The 18,691-nt window shown below is 41.3% G+C and overlaps 1 long non-coding RNA gene across 2 annotated transcripts in view; it reads left to right on the top strand.

The window, feature by feature from the left end:
- LOC308195171 overlaps positions 1-18,691 on the top strand; it is a 30,725-nt gene that overhangs the window by 4,509 nt on the left and 7,525 nt on the right. Inside the window, exons 1-2 of one of the 2 annotated variants that reach the window (XR_013951307.1) lie at positions 2,144-2,975; positions 17,109-17,199. This is a non-coding gene — a long non-coding RNA (uncharacterized lncRNA). Of the gene's footprint in view, positions 1-2,143; positions 2,976-17,108; positions 17,200-18,691 lie in introns of those variants that run through there. The other variant, XR_013951306.1, reaches the window with a different exon arrangement.

Here is an 18,691-nt window from a genome sequence, read left to right as displayed (position 1 = left end):
GTGATGCTTGAAGAGAAGTGCATCCTGTACTGCTGTGGAAGATACGAAAGACTCTCGGGAGGGGGTTAGGCAGCTGAGATGGAGCCCCTCACTCGTGTTTCGGACCCCTGGAGCAGCAACGATAGGTATGTCTCGCATGGTGCAGCTAGGCAGCTGAGATGGAGCCCTGCACTTGTGTTTCAGACCCGTGGAGCAGCAATGATAGGTATGTCTCACATGGTGCAGAGCTGCCAGCTGCGGGCTGACCCGAATTTGGTTCTGCATGTGGCACAGGGCAGGGCTATGCAGGGGTACTGCTGGGGTTCTGCTCTCGGCTGCATTCGCTTCGTGCTGTACAGGAGAAGACGTTTTCTTGGTGTTAGCTCAGGTGCTGGCGTTCGTCATGGTGTGCTGCTTCAAGGTCTGAATATAAGGCATTTAGTAACACCTCAGCCTTTATTGCACTGTGCAGACCTGGCCTTCGTATTTCACTCGTGAAATAAAGCAGGTGAGATTGAGAATGTCCTTTTGGAAATCTGGGTGGAAGGAAGGAGGAAGGTGGAGCTCTGGCCAGCGCATGTATGAATCGTGTAGGAAGCTTGGGAAATTGTGACTTTAGGCCTTGAGGGCCCTGATGGGGAAAGGACACTATTGCTGGAGTCTGGAGAATCTTTGCAGGCCAGATGAAATGTCCCTGTATGAAAAGTTCACCCAGACAGAAGATCCAAAATTTAGGTCCAATACCAAAAAAATGGTGACCATTCACAGAATGACCTTTGTCAGTGTTATATAAAATTTCTTCTTTTTTATTATTTACTTATGAGCTTCCCTTTGTTCTTGTTGTTACCTCCCTACCCTGTTCTGAGCTTGGCAAGAGAATTTAGATCCTTACGCAGATTCCCTCTGATGCCAATAAAAATCAGCAATGTGTGTGAGTGAAATCCTAACCAAATGTGAGTTTTCCCAGCAACACCATTCATCTTGGGATTTACCTGAGAAATTCCTTCTTTCCTTCTTTTATATTATAACAAGATGAGGCATGTTCAATTCCTTGTAGTTAGTGGCATGACAGCAACGAGCCTTTAAAATGAGGACAGGGACTTTGCAGCTGAGCTCAGGAAACATTTAGTGCTCGTAAGGGACTCTGAGGCAGTGCTTGCGAGGGAAGCTGACAAGCAGGCAGATGAGCTGGGAGCTCTGGCAGAGCAGGTGGGGTGAGGAAATGTGGAGTTAGACATAGAGGGATAAATGGGAGGGAGGGAGGAAAGAAAGACAGTCACATCCTGGGATTTGTAGGTGGTGACAAGAAAACTATATTTGCTGTGGCAGTAGACAGTGAGCTGGTGGGACATCTGTCATCCCTGCTTTTCAGCTCTATGGAAAATACTGCTAGGGCTTCAAAGTCATCTTCCCTTTTCAAAACGAAATTATCAAATAGCATGTTTTAGGGAGGATCGTTGTCTACGTTAATCCCCTGTGTGATCTTTGCCTTTTGCCCTTGGTTTCTTAATTCACTCAGCTGTTTTGTGCACACTTATCGGACATGTAAGAGCCAGGCCAGCATTTCTAGTCCTTATCAAGGGTGATACTTTGAGCTCTATGCGTGGGTAAAAGGCTTGAGATTTGTACAATATATTAGCTACTGTTTTCTAAAGCATGAAAATCAGTGGAGCTTTATAACCCTGTTGTGAATAGGGAAAGATAGCCTTTTAACTGACGGAGACGGTACCTGCAGTGAAATATGCATTATGAAACCACGAGCACGTTACTTTATCACAGGACACTGTTGGGAAATGCATTAACTGTTAACCGCTAGTTAACTGGCAGGTCAGGCAGACAAACCAAGATTCAATGTAAAGGTCTGTTACTTCTTACAGCAATCCTGGCTGCTCAGCTGGAAGGCTAGCATAAATCAGCAAGGTCTTGTCAATGTGCTTCCTCTGCTGCAATTTGGGAAAGACAGCATATTTTGGTCCCTGGAGGTACAAGAATGGTCAGCAGTTATTCTCATGAATCTCTCAAAGCAAACAAATCTTCTCAGTGAATGAGTACAAACCCCCTGTCTGTGCATCCACATTAAAATAACTAAGCGATGTGCTGTGAAATATGACTATGGCATGTAGAGAAAGTAGCAGTTGGTTGTACTTTAAGTGTCCATGGAAAGGATGGAGATTTATGATAATTCTTCAAAGAACGGCTGAATAAAAAAAAAAAAAAAAAGAAGTCTAATGGTTAAAAGTATACGGTGTTACTTGGGAAAAGTATTAGCAACTCATCAAAATACCTGAAAGAAAATAAGTCTGTTTTGCTTCTTAGCAGATCATGTCTTCTGAGGTTTCTGTTGCATTGAATAATTGAATGTGTTTTGGAGGTGGAGGGAAAGCAAAGTGTGGAGATTTGAAATAAATTAAAAAGCCCAGCACCTTAGTAACAAATGGCAACAAAAGTCCAGCTGGCACCAAGTCCTTTTATTCCATGAACCAGGCCACTGAGCACCGGCAGTCAGTGCTTTGATTCCCGTTTGATCTCGGGGTTGGCACTCAGGTAAAGCTCCTATGGAGACCATCCATATGGGAACAACAAAGCCATTCAGATTCTTCCCATTTGCCATGTGGTTCCTTCTCTGGAAATCTTTTTGGGGTGGGTGGACGATGTATGGGTAAGGGATACATATTTGGGTAAGGAATTGCTTTTTCTTGTTAAATACATGTAATGGGTTCAACAAGTGGCTTGATCCTTTTGTCTTTACTCGACAAAGTATCTTACAAGTTCACTAAGTATTTTGCCTGAATAAAGACTGGAGAAAGGGCCTGTAATGAGAATTATACTCTTGAGGTGCAAATTAAGTCTCTGGGTCCCTTATAGGTCAGTCACCTGAAGGCTTAAATGGCAAGTCCCTTTGTGGCCCAATGTGCATCCTCGACGATTTCAGAAAGATCCAGCACCATCTCAGCCCAACAGGGACCTGACTTCGAATTGCTCCTGTTCAAATTGAGGTAAGCCATGATCCTTTCCTGTTTCAGCTGGGAAGTTCACAAGGCATGTCATGAAAGCTTATCAGTGTAACTGAATCGGGAGCCATCGCAGGATAAAACCAGCCAATTTCAAGTGGAGGGACAAAAGGTCAGAGAACCGCAAACCCAATACTGTCACCAGCAGCTTGGGTTACAAGGTTACTGTACAGGGAAAAGAGGGGGATGAAGCGTAGCCTAGTAAACACTCAGTCAGCTCGCAAAAATAGAAAGTGACATGGATCCTAATGGCAGAAATATGAAGCTACTGTATAGTATATGTTCACCTGCCATTATCACTTACATATGCTGAGAGGGAGGTCAGCTGGCTCCAAACTCTTCTCTGAGGCTGGGAGATACTTTTAAATTAAGATAATGCATTGAATTTAAATTAAATTGGCAGCAGGACAGACTCTGGAACCTGCAGGAGCATTTTGGGAGAGCTTCACTTTGGATAACAGCATTTTGTGGTCTCTGAGGTTCTATCAGGCAGTTTACATTCAGGTAAAACTGAGTATGGAAATGATAAAGCTTTCTGCCTGACACAGTCTGATCCCATTTGAGCATCCTTTTTGGTAAACTACTGCACTTTTTATTTGCAGTATGCCAGAAACCAACTCTTTGAGGGACTGTTTTCAGTCCCTCTTCTTTGCTTTTAAGAAGAGCTCTAAGTAGAACGTAGTTCATTCCAAGTGAAATCCCCTTGGTACCAACTGTGATTCACGTGTATCTCCTCTAGTACTGCATCAATGACAGAGTGCTGGATGCTGTTGTCTGGTACAACCAAAGAAGAAGGATTGTGGGCGCGAGATTTATGCCTCTTTAAGAAATTGTGTTGGAAATAAATAATGTAGGCATAAAGAGTAACAGCACTTAAGAAGGTTAGATAGAAAGTCTCGGTTTACTTTTGACAAGAAAAGAGAAGAAGCCAAAGTAAGGAGGTTGGTCAAAAGACACCATCAACTGTTAGTCTGTGTGAGCCAGAGTCCGGTTAGTCTTAGCCACGCTTCTGAGTCAGCGTGGCGTGCTGGATGAGTTGGGGTGCCAGGTCCTGTTCTGCCTCTCGGTGCATGTCAACATTGGAACAAGCCATAAAAAAACCAGGTTGTTTTACAAATACCTGCAAGGCTTTCAAAACTTTTGAAACCTTCTGAAATCTCTGATCAGACACAACTTTTTGAAACCTCTGCTTGCAGAGTGAAAAGGTCACTCTCTGTATTTAAGTTTTCCTCTCTTACGTACACAGGACTTGCAAAACCCAGTCAAAAACGTTGAAACTGACAGTTCAAACAAGTGTGTTTGGTTTGACAGAACCATTTCTGAAACAAAATGTAATTGCCAAACATCCCCAGTGTAATTGCAGCCTAGTAATTCAGAATAAAGCAGACAGAGGGGTGGGGATCGCATTCAAAGACTCCCACAAAAAACAAGAGTTTTGTACCTGCCCTGTCTGACCGTGTCTCGACCTTTATGTGCCTCCATCAATCTAAAACCAGTTGCATGTTTTTGGTACTCTTGTGATCAGAAACAGAAATCAGAAACTGTTTTTTCCTTTTATTTATTTATTATTAATATTTTTTCTTCCATGTATAAGGGCCATGATGTACTTGTGCCTGATACTGTGTGGAGCTATTCATTTGATTTTTTTCAGACAAGTCATGGACTTTTACTCCCTGATAAATACATTCCTAGTACGTGGAAATAGTGCAGTGTCCTGCTGCTATCAGTGTGTTTATATGTATGGAGGAAAATTCCTGGATATTATTGCAGGAGACCTGTTAGGATTCTGAATGAAGAGTGAATGAACCTTCCCTGCCTTAAAACCAGGCTATTTTAGATAACACGAACCAAATTGTAGTAACTCTCCTTTAAAGTTCTTTAAAGTTTGATTATCTCCATGTACCGAACTTCCAAACTAATCCCATGCAAACAGTACTGAACTACTACTTCCAGTAGACATGCTGTGCAAGCGATATAATGTAATAAGCCATGATATTTGTGTGAGTATGCCGTGCCGACCTCTAAAAGTGTAATTTTCCCTTACTTGTATTTAGTTACCTGTGACCAAAACACTGATCATGCTCATCAGTTAGTATTACCTGGTTTTAGGAATAAATTCAGGCCAACAACATGCTTACAACCTCTAGCTAAACAATAAGATTATTTATTTTTAAAAGCTGTGCAGTAAAGGGAGTTAGGCTGGAGACACAACTGAGAAAGGAATTACAGTTAACATTGGTTGCAGTAAATACAGCATTGAGCAGCTAGATAGATGTTGGTGTTTGGAAGCTGGAATTGGAAAGATGAGTTCAATATCAGCAGAGGGAAATTCTCTACCTCAGGACCCACCGTAACAAAGTCTGCATTGAGACATTTATTTAGAAAGAGGAGGGGAAGGGGAAGAGATCAGAATGAAAAATTGTGGCTGGGTAGTCCCGGAGTCTGACAAAAATAGGGAAGATCTAGCAGCGAGCTGAGCAGTCAACACAAAACATGCCCTGATAGAAACTGAACTATGATTCATTTATGTATTTACATCTCTGCTCCACAGTAATGCCAAGCTTTTCCACACATCTTATTAATTTTTTCAGTAAACACAGACACAAAAAGGAGACCCTTTAAGTGCAGTTAGAGTATTTATTGAGTACCTTTGCCTTTTTTTTTTTTTTTATCATTATTGAATAGCTATCTGGCAGTGTTAATAGTAACTAACAACAAAGAAATGATTGCTTATGGTTGATGTCATATGTCCTACCAGGTCTCTCAAGGTTCAGTAAGAAATTAAACATCAAACAAACCAAAAAAAGACTACAAGAGCTAAATGCAACAAACCAACTAAATGATAATTTATGGGGATTCTGTTGTTCTTAAAGACTAAGTCATGCTCTCACCTCTAAAGGTTGTTTCTGTTAACCACTGTTCCCTCTGCCCTATGATTAGCCCAAATTATACATAAACTGGGAAAAGAGCCAGCTTTTGTGATTACAGATTCCATGAAATTCATGCAAATGAATGCGCCGGGTCAAAAGCTTGTTTCTCCTGAAGGGCACATGTCCCAGATACTTTGCAGTCCCAAGGAGGGTCAAGAAAATCTGAATCAGGGAGGCGAGAAACAAAGCAAAGTCACTTGTTATAGACCATTTGTTTCAGATGTTGCTAGCTGTATAATATATGCTTGGAAAAAAAAGAAAAAGAAAAAGAAAAGAAAAAAAAAGAGGGGTGTGTGTTTGTCTGGTAGGGAATGTAGGGAATCCAAATGATATATAGCATTTCTTCTGCATCCTTGCATGTTTGATTTCCATATGCCTCATGCCTTTGCGGTATAAAAATATAGAAGTCATATACTTACCCAGAGCTTAGAAAATATCCCATTTGCATCCTACCTGGTTGCTCTGTCAATACACAGTCATTAATTCCATAAGCCTACTCAGATGTTATATCACTTCCTATGAAAGCCTTTGATGAAGGTGGCTCAGGTAACGCAGTAAGCAGGTTATCCCATTGCATAATTTGCTTGCTGGTAAAATTAGACTTGGACTAAACCAACAAAGTTTGTGTTGAGATCCACATTTTTCTGACTCTCAGATACACTTCAGTCATTTCAAAATATTGTTACCGGACTAATTTGCAAATTGCCATCTAAAGTTAGAGTAATGATTGCAGAAGGACTTTAGGCTTGTATTTTCGATCTTAAAAGTAGAAATAAAAGCAGTAAAAGATGTAAGGGTGTGGAGACCCTAGTGCTTTTGTGCTAAATTATAAAAATCCTAAGCATTTGTAACCCACACATGTGACCCATCATTGTTCCCATCTGTGTTACCCTCCAGAGAGGGGTGCCTGCATCCAAGCTGCCCATGAGGAATGGCCTTTCACCTCAACTCCCTAGCTGTGTGCAGAAATGTTTGGAAGAAAGCTATAGGCCAACATCACGCAACAGAGAGAGAACACTTTAATAGCGTGCACAACGGCTGGCCATGGAGAGAACTGTTGATTGTGTCAGGCAATTTCTGGCTTTTGTAGAGGATTCCCATAGGTGGTGGTAAGGCCTTGTAATGCAAAAGACACCTAACTCTATAACAGCCTCTGCATGGATTAGGCAAGAGGTGCATGGGGTTTAGCCCCATCAAATGTTTTTCGGGAGTTTCTTTCCTCTACCAAGTTGATAGCAGATCTGTGCAATATCAGTTCTAAGTTTAACAGATGAAGCAATGCATTTTAGAAAAGTGTGTTTTTTTTTTTTTTCACCTAGAAGTTTGTTTTAAACACTGCAGTTTTAGATATATTCCTTGAAAGTGTGTTTTAACAGAAATTGTTACTTTGACCACATCCATGAAGCAAAATAATATCTTCTGAATGATATTTTCTGAGGTGGCTTCACTGAAAAACACTGAATATATCCTGAAAGAGAAGAACAAGTAAATATTCCAATGATACTCATTTTTTAGAACAGCTGCTGAGTATTGAAGGTCTTAACTCCTAATTTTTGATCACTTAAGATTGGCAAAGAATTGGATTCTAAAGAATGGTCATACATAATACAAGTAATACTTACAAACCTGACTTTATAGTAAAACCTTCCCCAGCAAAAGAACAGCTGGTATTTGTTTTTCTTGTTCTTATTTGTTGAAGTATATATATTTAAAATTATTATTAAATTGACAAACAAAACAAATATTTCCTTCAGCGCCATTGTGAATTCTGCTCTGACTTCTCACAGTTGGAAATGTGACCAGCTACAATGGAGGCAATGAGACTCTGTTGTGGGCAGGCCAAAGACTCTGGAGATCACTTGCTGGAGCTTCATTGCTCAAAAAATTCCTGGATGGCTTCCCTGCAGGTCAGAAACGCACCCGCGTTGCTGCTTACCAGTCCGTGCCACCTCTTCCTCTCTTGAGTGTACCAAGACAATGTTGAAGCATGCAGTGTAGAAAACTGTATTCCTGTCCTTGTGAGTGCTGGAACTAGTGGCGAGGAACAGAGGATGATGATGAGGAGAGAGCCCATGCAGAAGGCAGAGGTAGAAAATAAGAGGTAGGGGCTGACAAGGCATGGAAGGACAGCAGGGAGGGAGAAGAGGCAGCAGCAGTGAGGCTTTCTCTCTCTCCCTCTCTGTCCCTCTCTGTTTAAAGAAAGCCACACTTGATTTATCTGGTGAACAAGCTACCACATGTCTCTCTCAATCACTGCTGCCAAGAGAGGGGGAGCTGTGGTGGACTGGCAGCAGTGGTGGATAAGTAGGGCATTTTGACTGCAGCAGAGGTCTCTGATAGGATGTGGGATGAAAGGGGGATTCCTTTTTCCAGACAAATAGTAAACATAATTTCTCAGATACACTTGCAATTGCTTATATTAGCTAGAAATTAGTGCCAGGAATGAAGTGGGACAGCACAATGCTTGTTTACAAGCCAACCTGACAACTCTTTGGGCCAGCTTGTTTAATTTGTGTTGATTCTTCCTTTTTGTGGTATATTAGTGCAAGATAGCGTAACTTGAGAGTACGCGTGCTGGTGGAAACTAATGGAGTATAGGTTTGTACTTCAGGCTATCGATGCACTTTGTGGGTAAAAACACTCTGAAACTTTGCGTTTCATGGAGTAGTTTAAAGGCATGAGATTGAGGATACAGACACATGAGGAAAGATGCTGATCTAGGGCTGCTGTTACTTGGCATAACTTCATTGAAGCCAGTAGTGCCACACTAATTTACACCAGCTGGGGATATGGTCTGTCCTAGGAAATTTAAGAGCTGTCTTGTTTGTTAGAGCTGATGAGCGAACAGAAGCCTGATTTATTCTTTCATGCAGAAAGCTGTGTGCAGTTCAAATATTTTCACGCGTGTTTAATGATGGACACACACACACTCTTCTCTCTGTCTCCTTCACTCTGCTGGATTGTTCCAAGCCATTGAAATGTTAATATGTGTAAGGAAATGTGCTTCCAAGGCATTTTTAAAAAGTACAGTGCTTGGAAGCAAGGAATCCATGCAGGATACGTATCAAGATATTTTCCCTGCATCAATCCTAAACAAGGTGGATAGTCAGTCTCTACTAACCTGAAACACCTCCTTTCCTTCCTACTGATCCTCCTACACGTTATGAATTTGTGGAAGGCCATTCTTGCCTCTTGCTCTTATTCGGTGTCCTGAGCTCGGGCTGTACCGTGCTCTGGCTAGATGCCAGTACCTTCACGTGAAATAACAGACAGGACATATAGGCTTCTTGAATTTTATTCCAGTGGCCCTCTACCCCCATTTTGTTTTCTTTTGAAAATTTTGTTTTCTTTTTCTTATTTTTTTTCTCTTAATCTGAAAATCACAATCATTGAAGTGTTCAGTGGCATTTTTGGGTATTGTCTCTTCACAATAGCCCACTTCATCAGCTGAATCCCAGGGTTGTGCCTGAGTCCTGGTACGGTGATCTGTAGTTACACAGTTTTGCTAGAGCAATGAGTACCTCTGATGGGCACCTTCATGAGGCTGGTATTTAACCCCCTAACTTCAGGGTGGACCATCCAATACCAGATGCTGGGTCTGTCCACTTGTGGAGCACCCTGGAGCCACAGTTAGACACAGATGAGCTGAATACGTTTGACTGAATTTCTATCAAATTTGCCAGAGCATATAGAGTTTATAGACTCTATGCTATCTGCAGCAGGACAGTTTATGCTTAATCTGGCACAGCATCTGTCAAAATAAACTTCCCCTTTCTCTCCTCTCCACTCCAGGCTTGAACCTGGAGGGTGAATCTGTACTGAATCAGCTCTCTGTAGCTTGTGGCTACGGTGGTTTGATCTGGTAGTAGCCAGCCTAAAAATGTCACATCAAATCCTGGCCTCAGGTATGTGCTTTGTGGTCAAGAGCACGGTGCTGAAAACTGGGCTTCCTGCCTAGCTAGCTGAAGGCTAGGATGCAAATACCAGTGTTGTGTAGAGCACCAGCTTTTAGGACAGGCAGAACCACAGCCAACAAAAAGAAATATAGGATGCCTTGAATGATTTTGGGGTAATCTGTTGCCACTGCTTGTATTTCATTATTTTAATATATTTTAAAATATATTTTTGTGTAGTAGTTGTGCCAGGCATTCTAAATAGAGAGATTTGCTACATGTGCAGATGAACAGGTATTTTCTTTTTGCCTTTACAAGCCCTTGGAAGAGGTCGATGATGCCCTTCTCTGAGGGTTAGAAGTCATGAGGTAAGCAGCTCAGACTGGCCTAGCACGTGGCACTGGGAACAAGGATGCAGGTTGTCCCTCTTGCAGGCAAAAAGCTTAACGAGCTGTCTGAAGAGCCACTGACTGTTAGCAGCATCATTGCATTAGCGACTGCTGTGGTGATTCATTATGCAGCTATAAGGCCCAAACTGATCCTCTCTGTACACCTTGCAGGGTTACTGAGCGGCAGTTGTGCAAGCTGTGAGTGGATCTGGAGTGCTGGGGTCCCAAGGTTATGAACCCAAAGGCCTTCAGTGTCCAGAGGTCATTAGTTACAACATTTGCTATATAACTGAAGGATATTGGCAGGAATTAATTAATAAAAGGGTTCTCCAGAAAACTCCCTTCTTTTTACTACTCCCTTTGTTCTTAGAGAAGACCTGAATTAAATGAATGCCAAAAAGTCTACTGAAAAGGAAAGGAGAGACCAGTGAAATACAAATTAAATCAAAGTACTTCTAAAAAAAGAACTCAGTTCTGCTCTGTGTCAGATCTCAAATTCTGTCTTTTGGAGTGGATTAATCTAAAGTGGAACAAGGCAGACTGATTCCAGAGCAGGTTTTCACACACAAGTTATTCAGCAGTAGCTATTGCAATGTTCATGTACTCTGTCTTGGTCAGAATTAACTTTCAAGTACAGGCAAGCCCTTTCATTAGATTTGAGTCAATTGCAAAAACATTTAATAAAGGTAATTAATTAAAAAATATGCAATGGCATTCTTAGTTCATTTTGCTTTTGCACGGACATTTGTGATCTGGGAGTAAAAAAACTATGTTCCAAGCAATAGGGGACCTTGTCAATCTCCTATGACAGTGTTTGCCCACGTATTTATACCAGAAGTATTGATATGCCTGATCTGAAAATGATTAAGGAATCAACAGTTCAGGGAGCACTTGAAACTTAAATAATGTCTTCTCTGTGAACTGTACTCATAGCATTACAGATATAAATTATTCCTGGCCAGCCCACTGGTCAAACAAATGTTTACAACTTCTGTAAGGGGAGCACAGAGAGAATTGTTGAAGACATAATCCCATACATCCCCATTTGCCTGGGCTGTGGTCATCCCTGACTTCATTGCCACAGATTCTTCCTTCAGTGTGCATTAGATCTGTTGTCTCAAGCAACAGGAAAATGAAGTTGCTTGTGCACTTTGCATTGGCTTTCAAATCAACGTTGAGTTTGTCATTGACATTTCAGTGGGAATTGTACCTCTCCGTTCAAAGAATGAATTTTGGCAGCTTCTCCTTTAGTTAATCCTTTTAAAAGTGCTTAAACATCACTGATAGTATTGGGATCTGCATGCATGATTTCTGGGCAACTACTCAAAACTTACTAAGCAATGATCTTTTTTGTTTAATCATTCACAATAAATGTTCCATAAATGAACTGATAGCAGAGTCATGGGACATTTTTTCCCCCACTGGTATTGTACAAATGATGAGACTTGAAAAAGTTTTTGAAAGCTAGATAGTATAAAATGATTTTTTTCTGCTGCTGCAAGAAACAAGAACTTGTTTGAAACTGGTGGAGTCAGATCTCCTTAAGTCACTACTGCATGTTTTACCTTGTAAAAAGATCATGTTTTGGGAAATCTAGGTATTGAAAGAATGATGTATGTTGTTCAGTTCGGTAACAGGAAGGGTGAGGCATATGCGATGCACCATTAGAAATTGCACAGACTTTTATGAAGCCTAACCAAGGGAAAATGCTTGTGTATTACCAAAATCTTCAAATAATTCTAGAAATCTGTCATCGCATACCCACTGGGAGAGATTCTTGGTTCTGAGATGAGGCAATGCTGCTGCTCTAAGGCTCTCAGCAAGAACATACCAGTGGCTGGCTTATAAATAACTTCCATGCTGGCAGAGATTGCTACTGTCTGTCCTTGTGTTGTGCGCTCAGAAAGTGCTTAAAGTTTGTGTGATTCTTCCTGTTCCTTGTTTTAGTTTCCTGTTTGCCTCTTGCCTAAGACAATCTGGCACCCGTAGGCCAGAATGTTTCACCACTTCTCCCCGAGCAATCTGCTCTTCATACCTATGGTTCAGTTGCCACAAACCTTCCTGCTTGAGCGGCCTGCTACAAACCCCATTCAGCAGGAGCCAAAAGCAGCGTTTGTTTTGTAAGGAGACATTGCTCATGAAGCCGCATTCGTTTACAAAAGGCAAGAAATGCAGCCACAGAAAATGCAGGTGCAAGTGGTGGGCCACTCTATAAAAATGAATGCTCTACTTGGGCAAGGTGTTGGGTTGTTTACTGCCTAAGTATAAAGCCCCTCTAATTCAATAGAAACTGGTCTGGGAACACAGGAAAGAAAAAATAACCTTTCTTGAGGTAATTTGCCATTCACAAACACAAGGGGATTGTTACCCCACATGTCAGCGGTGCCACCTTTGACTTCCAGTCACCTAGCAGTTGACTGAGGGATCTGGTTGAAACAAGGCAAGAGGGCAGTCTGTGAATGGACCAAGAGAAGCGGGGTGGGGGGAACTAGTCGCACCAATTTCCAGGTGCTTTTTGGGGGAGTGTAAGAGGGAAAGTAAGCAGAGTGAGAATTTTGAAGATACTAGGCCTGTTGGTCAGTATTCCCATAGGCAGGGTGGTTTTGCTTCTGAGTGACGGAAGAGAGGTTTTACTTTCAGAAAGCTCAGCACTCCATGCACACCACTGGTCTCAGGCTTCTGAAGAGCAGAATTGCTGAATACTGTGCCACCCGTAGCATCAGAGCCTGGGGAGAGACCTACAGCCCCATGCTCAGCCCAAGAGCAGAGGAGCTCCACCTCAGGAGAGCTGAAGGGCATGAAGGTGGGCACCGAAGGTACTGCACTGCAAGATTTCTGCAGGGTAGCTAGCCCTGTAGTCAGATTGGCTATTTCTGGTTACAAACATTTTGTAGTCTTTTAATGTTTCAAGGGTCTCTAAGGCATTTTTGGTTGCGAGATTTTCATAGGAGCTCATTTCTGACAGCATTAAATCTATAGTTAATCCAGGTTAATCCACATAACATGTTTTGCTGCAAAGATATACTCAATGTAAAGAATAGTATGCAATGAAGGCGTGGACTCATAAGTGAGGGGCTTTTTTGTTATTGTAGTCTAATTTGTCAACTGTAATTTGAAAGCTCTACATTATTAGGCATTTGTATTTAGATGGTGTTTTCTTTCTTTTTCAGCAGTGGCCTGCAGACATCTTACTGCATTTTCCTTTTCCTTTTCCTTGGCACCTGTGGAAATACCTTTTCCATGACACTGGTATGCTAAGGTATTCTTAAAGGCTTTACCTGCAATTACTAGCCTCTGCCTCAGCCCAACGCCTACTTGATAAGATGTCTTCCGTTCTTTATCTCAGAAACATGTAAAATGGTGATTCCCTGTTTCACTTTACACTTATTGAACATAAAGAGATTGTCTCACAGATAAATTGCTTTGCAACATGTATGCATATATGTTTCTATATGTTTGTGCCTAGATAAAAAGATATGTATATCTATACATGCCCCCACATGTATAATGCATATATACACACATATATTTACATATCTATGTCAAAAGAAACTTTCATATGTCAAACTTAGCTGATGTTGGAACTCTTTTTTTTTTTTTTTTTCCCGCTGGAGTTTCACCACCTGTAAGTGTCCTCATTTGGCTGTGAATTAAGAGAGAAGCATTAAATGCCGTGATTATTTTTGCAGAGACCCAAGTTGGGAATCTGGTCTTGTCTCATAGGCACTCAGAGGTCTCATCTGTACTATAATGTTTTTCTTCAAAGGTGATTGTGCAAACTATGGCCCATTCTTATAGCCTATTTATGATTTGTATGATCTGTGTCTTGGCTAACAGGGAGCAGAGTAAAGCTAATGTGACTGAGAGCTGATCAGTACTTTGTGGACAGAAACTTTGCTCTCAAGAGCAAGCCACTGGAGCGTGTTAGAAGCAGATTTTCCAGATGAACTCCTTTCCTGTCTTATTTTGCGATTAGAATGAAAAAATGAAGGACTTGGGACCAGAAGCCTTCTTTTCACTTAAGAGAAGTGCTCTGAGCAAGCTGAAAAAGATATTTACAGATTTTTAAGTTTCCTGGGAGTTGCAAGCCAGACTGCTTGCTTCCCTGTTGTTCAGTAGTTGTGTCTCTTCACTGCTTCATGATATTTACTGGAATCAGTCCATAACTTTGTACTGCACATAGTAGAGCTTTATTCCTTGACAAAACCATGTTCAAGTGGGGAATAAACTGAAGTAACTGCAAATAAGTAAATTGAACTAACTGTACCTTGTGACTTGCCGTCCTATGTAATTAGGGATTGTGCCTGATAAGGTGATTAGCCTTTACAAACCATAACAAAGATTATTAGAGCTGCTTTCATAGGTGAGAGCAAACAGAGACATAAAGACGCTAAGTCACTTGCTGAGCTGTGTGATGAGTCAACAGCTAATCTGAAGCCAGGAGTCTTCTTTCTGCCTTGTCGATTATAAAAGACTCTTAGCAACCTTTAGTGAGCCACATGGAAAAACTTTTCTTCGTGTTCTTCCCCTTTCCCTTCCAATTCCTTTTCTTTCTTTCATTTTTTCTTTATTCCTTATCGTTGTTGACATATGTTACTGTGATACTGGAGCAGTATTTAGCCTGATGTACCTGAATGGATGCTGTTTTGCTTAGTACAGATTGGTCTTGAGCTGTCAGGCTCAGTGAAGGTTTTAAACTTTTGAAGCTTTCTATCTAGGATAGAAGCCCAAAAATATTTCCATATGAAATATCAACATGAGGAGTCCCTCTGTGCAGACTTTTCTCTCACGACCTTTGTAAGATATGCTGTGTCTCCGGAGACTGAAGCCTTCAGAGGCAACGTGATAAAATCCAGTCACATTGCAAGTCAGTGGCAAATGCAAAAATGCAGTTTGTCTTTTCTCATTCTGCATCTGAAGCCTTTTCAGCTGAACTGTAGGAACCAGGCACCAACATCAAGTGTTTCAGGGTGGCAGAGAGAGGGAAATCCTGTCGCTGTCACTTGGCCTTGTTTTCCCTTGCATAAGCCTTCTGCCAGAGCTTGGTTGGCAGCGGCACAAGCCAGATTCAGACTGGAAAGGTCATCACTGAGAAAGCTGGAAGACTAAATGAACCTTTCTGCTGCTACAAGAAATGTGCTCTGCTTGCTAGTGTGAGTCAGTTGTTTTTCTATATTATAATATTAAACAGAGGGGAAAAAAAAAACACAACAAGGCAGATCAAACATGCTTATATACAATATGCTTATATGCATATATACAGTACTTAACCACACAATATAATGAATAGTGTTTCATGGAAATCCCAGTCCCCGATCTTGTCTCCTCTAGCACATTACCAAGTGCAGCTTCCTTAACAGGCTCTGTTTTTCAGCTTGTAGCTTAGAGTACCTGCAACACTTACTGTTTAGGGGATGCCTATACAAATTCTTGTGCCCCATTTTGCAAGAGACATTTAAACAGCTTTCTCCACTGATAGAAATATTTTTATGAAAGGTGTTTTTGACTTCTGCTTCTAGGCTCTAGTTTTTACACGTTGTTGCTGAAAAAATGTGGTTTTAGATGAGGGTGTCCCATTTTGCTGCCTTAAAATTGAAATTTTGTCTCCATTCATAATCTTCTTCTTCTTTTTTCTGTTTTCTTTTTTTTCTTTTTTCTTTTTTCTTTTTTCTTTTTTCTTTTTTCTTTTTTCTTTTTTCTTTTTTCTTTTTTCTTTTTTCTTTTTTCTTTTTTCTTTTTTCTTTTTTCTTTTTTCTTTTTTTTATTTTTATTTTTTCTTTTTTCTTTTCTCCTTTTTTCTTTTTTTTCTTTTTTTTACTTTTTTCTTTTTTTTACTTTTTTTTTCTTTTTTCTCTTTAAACAGAAATACACTGCATGTTGTAACCATATGCATGTAAAAAAAATGTCTGAGGTTTGTCCATTGGTCCCCTTCATTCATCTCTCTCTCTCTCTCTCTCTTTTTTTTTTTTTTTTTTTTAAACCAGATAACATCAGAGCTTGATTTTACTGGGGATGTGGGTATGTGGGGGGCTTTTCCCCTCTGGAATATGGTGCGTTGGGGCTGTCTGCTAGTTAGCATCCACCAAGTTTACAGCTCTGAAGATTGTAAATGTATTTTATCTATGTCTGAAAAAAAAATACATCTAGAAAGCATCAGAAAAATGTAAGACTCCTGCATGTGCATGTGTGATGTGGAGAAATAGGCATGAAGAGATTCTGAATGAAACTAGCCATTTGCATCTATCTTGGCCTTTGGGTCTCCCACATCGTCCTCTCCTTCAGATTGTAACCACAAAACTGATCAGATTGCTGTGATCCAGATTTCTTGTTGGTAAGGGTGTTTCTCCCTTCTCGGTGTTTCTCCCTTCTCTGTAAACAAGACAAACCTGTTTTTTCTCAATAATTCTTCTAGGCCATGTATTTCTACTGCAGTGTTTAATGGAGCTAGGGCGGAGGCATACTCGCCAGATGTGGACATGCTCCAATTCCCTGGCAGGTCAGGGATGTTATGTTGACATAGCAACTTTTGATCCTGTTTCTTCTCCCCAGAACAGTGCCTTCTAAGGCACAACTTTCCTACTCTGCAAAGGTTTAATCCTGCTTGCTTTTATGTAGGTGAATTAACAGGTGGTTGGTTCAGACTCTCACAGTGCTCTTTCATCAGTAGCTGCAGCAAGCACTGTCCTTTCTTTTCCCTTGTTCTGAACAGCCTTTTTTCTTTAAAAGCCCTAAAAGTGCAATGTAAAAGTGATTGAAATAGTAATTGTAATAGTAATAGTAAATTGTAAATTATGATTATGAGCTGCGATAAAGATAAAAGTAGCTCCAGTGTGTTCCCCACTTGGGAAGGAGTCCTGCCTTTCCCTCACCCCACTGCCTCTTCTTCCTGCTGCTTGTCTTGCTCAGGCTCAGACCCCCTCCAAGAATGGTCATTGGCCTCGCAGAAAACTGATGGCGAAAGAAGAAAAAAGGGGAGGTGTATATTTTTTTCTGCAAGGTGAGTGAATTGAACTGGCTTACAGGGGTATCTGATGAACTCGAGGGCTGGGGAGGAGGTTGAACCACCTGGCCAGAACCAGGAACTGCACAGCCAGGACAGGAGAGGAAAAAGGGGAACAAAGACGTTGGGTAGGGGAAGAACTTTACCTGTTCAGTGAACAGAACATATTTGATCAGTTCAACTGACCAGAACAACTGTTCGTGTTTGGCCTTAATTACTTCTGCTTACTCTCTTTCAGCCTTTAGTCAGTCTCTTCTAATTAGTAAACCCTTCACAGCAGGGGTTGTGCATAATCTTGTTGGGGGACTCTGAGATACTGCAAAAACATTAACAAAAAAATACAGTAATAGTAATTTTTGTAATTTGCAAATAGCAAATAGCAAATTTTGTAATTTGCTCAACTCCTGTTAACTGGTGGATTGGATCCTCCATATAAATTCATATAAAAGTGTGTATCAGAGAAGTGCTTGCCTCTCTTGTTTAAAGAAAATAGGAGATTTATCTGTTCTCGGTAACTTGTACCTTGCACGATTAGCTACCATTAGCAGAACAGATAGGTAGAAAACTTCCTGCTTTGTGAAGCAGAAACTGGATGTAAAAACACTATCCAACTGGAGCAATTGTTTCTCCATGTAATTTTAGTATGTGCAGAAACAAGACAGGTAGAGGCCCAGGCCCCTTGTGCTTATGAAGTTGCAACCTTTATTTCCCTCCAAATTTAGATTAATTGGATATTTTTCTAGTTCTTCATCATGTTTTTGGAAATTACATATTAATGACCTGCCACAAGGCTGTTGGGCCGTGTTCTTTGGAGCGTAACCCTCCCAGCTGTTGGGAACAGCATGCTGCTTGTTCTGCACACTGTGGGTGAGGTACAACGTAAGGAGCCCTCACTTGATATTGGGAATGACTTAAGCTGTGCCTTTAGACACATACCTTGGTAGGAAAAGTGGGTGGGAGGGGAAAGAAAGGGGTAAGTTTGTTGTTGTTGTTGTTGTTGTTTTGTTTTTAATTGAAAGGAGACAGGTGCAACATGTTCAGCTAGTTTAATTTGCCGACAATGAGCGCAAGGTGTTGGCCTCTTAGTAGCATGTAAGGAAGGTGCTTTCACCAGCTTCAAAGGGTTGGTTAATTTTGAGTCCACCATGGAGCTGCTAGTGCCGATGTGTGGCTACAGGGGTACATTAAGCCAGCTGTAGAAAGCACTGTGGCAGCCTTGATTTTGAGCAAAGTGCCATGGAAAAGCGCCTTTGGTATGTTGGTACTTGTACTACGTTAGTCTGTCAGTGGTTTATCTAGTCGGAAGAAATTCCTCTACCACCCTTCCAAAGGAGGTTGACTTGGGCCTTTGTGCGGATGGAGAGGCCTGTGCCATGGGTCCTGGCGCAGAGCTGGCAGGGCCCGGCCCTGTTTGCAGCACAGCCCTGCAAGCAGTGGAGCTGTGGCAGCTGGGATAACCTCCAGCACGGAGGGTGAGAGCTGTGTACAG

Source organism: Anser brachyrhynchus, assembly GCF_964034855.1.
Source record: "Anser brachyrhynchus genome assembly, chromosome: 4".
NCBI lineage: Eukaryota > Metazoa > Chordata > Aves > Anseriformes > Anatidae > Anser > Anser brachyrhynchus.
The sequence above is the reverse complement of the archived record's forward strand: the minus strand, read 5'-3'. Positions and strand labels throughout refer to the sequence as shown.